General features: G+C 45.4%; 1 protein-coding gene across 4 annotated transcripts in view; it reads left to right on the top strand.

Moving 5' to 3' along the window:
* The window catches only part of FASTKD1 (FAST kinase domains 1), a 61,994-nt gene that overhangs the window by 10,568 nt on the left and 49,220 nt on the right, over positions 1-2,206 (top strand). Inside the window, exon 1 of one of the 4 annotated variants that reach the window (XM_023507536.1) lies at positions 511-1,172. The exons of 2 other annotated variants lie outside the window; for them this stretch is intronic. The gene's annotated coding sequence lies outside the window, so the exon portion shown is untranslated. Of the gene's footprint in view, positions 1-510; positions 1,173-2,206 lie in introns of those variants that run through there. One more of the 4 variants, XM_003800853.3, reaches the window with a different exon arrangement.

Raw genomic sequence — 2,206 nt, 5'->3', positions numbered from 1 at the left:
CTTTTATAGCTACCTGATAGAGTTGGTTCATATACACTTAAAATAAGATACAAAATCTGTATGTGTCGTTTCCATGTTTACACTTTCTGATTTAATTTTGGTTGGGTGGCGCCTGTGGCTCAGTGGGTAGGGCGCTGGCCCCATATACCGAGGGTGGCGGGTTCAAACTCCGCCCCGGCCAAACTGCAACAAAAAATAGCTGGGCGTTGTGACGAGCGTCTGTAGTCCCAACTACTTGGGAGGCTGAGGCAAGAGAATCGCCTAAGCCCAGGAGTTGGAGGTTGCTGTGAGCTGTGACGCCAAGGTACTCTACCCAGGGCGACAAAGTCAGACTCTGTCTCTACATAAATAAATATATTATTTTTGGCATATAGATATCAGTCTTCTGAGACTGGAGGAAAAACCTCAGATGGTAAAGAAACACTGGCCTGAAGGACATTGTCTTCAGTATAGGTTGAGGCATACTGTGTCTGTCTCGATAACGAACTACAACTCCCAGAATTCCCCCCAAATACGTAAGCGACGTCCATTCCGCCGACCTCGCCGCAACACCCCCTGGGATATGTAGTGCGTGCCTTTCGCAACGCACGCTGCTCTAGCTCGGCCTTTTTTCCTGGCTTGGGGACAGACTACGTGGGAAAAGGTGATGTCTCTTGAGGAAAGGCTAAAAATCTTGGGATATGAAGGGTGAGCGAGCAACTGAGCCAGTTACATTCGTTGTTAGAGACCAATAACCGTGACTTACAAGCCTTTGTAACCAGGTTTTCCCCCGGGATCTTCCAGAAAAGTTAATAGACGTTTAGGGAACACCTTGCTGGCAAGTCGGGGCCTGTTGGCGGCGGCAGCGGTTCTTCTTATGTCATCCAACATGTCTTCAGGCCAGGGATGCAGGAATTCTTTGACAAACGGAGACCTTCTTAGGAGCTATTGGATCCTCTGAAGCGCGGAGGACTCGGGTAGAGACCCTTTTTAGCTCTGTTGTACGCCTGGTGGAGAGGATCCCTGTCACTTACAAACCTGGTCGGTGTTTACTGTGCATTGGGGCTGTTCACACCTCCTACTTGTCCCTCCTTTAGTTACGAGACTTCCCCAGGATTGCTCAGTGGGAGACTCAACATCACTGTATTCTATCTACCTTTTGAGCAGCCTCCACTTTCAATTATGGATGGATAGTAAGTATGCTTTGCTTTGCGCAGGGACTTCTTGTGTAGGTTGTGACCCAGGTCACCTTGAGTCAGGATTCTGTATCGATTGCCTCAAAGTAGCCAGTGCATTTGTATTATTTTTGCTTGTTAACAGTTAGTTTGGCACAGCCATGGTGAAGGGTGTAAGGCATACTGATTCAATAACAAGGTGTTGGTTTGTTGATGTAATTGAGACTGTTCAGGTAGAAAGAACTGGGTTGTAAACCCAGCTTCACTAGTACTAGAGCAGTTTTATAACTTTCTTTGAACCTACTTTTCCTTATATGTAAAATGGAAGTGATGATATCTACTTGGAAGTTTCATTGAGTTCTATGGGATAATTTATTCTAAATATTATTTGGGCCAGACGCGGTGACCCACGCTTATAATCCTAGCACTCTGGGAGGCCTAGCTAGGTGAAGTGTCTGAGTTCAGGAGGTCCAGACCCCATCTCTATTAAAAATAGAAAAATTACCTGGGTATTGTGGTGGGTGCCTGTAGTCCGAGTAGCCACTGGTGTGGCTGAGGCAAGAGGATCGCTCAACCCAGGATTTTGAGGTTGCTGAGCGCTATGACTCCAGGGCACTCTACCCAGGGCTACAGAGTGATTCTGTTTCAAAAAAAAACAAGTTCTTTGTAAATTGTAACATATTACAAAACTATTACATGATACCATTTTATTTCCAGCTTTTGTAACTATTGCTTCTCAATTTTAAATGTAAGTATGGGCTTGGTGCTGGTAACTCAGTGGTTAGGGTGGCGGCCACATATACTGGGGCTGGAGGGTTCCAACCACCCGGGCCTGATAAACAACAATGACAGCTATAGCTGGGTGTTGTAGGATGCCTGTAGTCCTAGCTATTGGGAGACAGAGGCAAGAGAATCACTTGAGCCCGTGAGTTTAAAGCTGCTATGAGCTGTGACACATGGCACTCTACTGAGGGTGGCAAAGTAAGACTATCTCAAATAAATAAATGTAAGTATGTATAATATATTCTAAAAACAAATTATAGTTTTTCATA

This window comes from Otolemur garnettii, unplaced genomic scaffold (genome assembly GCF_000181295.1).
Source record: "Otolemur garnettii isolate 467f Iridium unplaced genomic scaffold, OtoGar3 scaffold00187, whole genome shotgun sequence".
Lineage (NCBI taxonomy): Eukaryota > Metazoa > Chordata > Mammalia > Primates > Galagidae > Otolemur > Otolemur garnettii.
The sequence above is the reverse complement of the archived record's forward strand: the minus strand, read 5'-3'. Positions and strand labels throughout refer to the sequence as shown.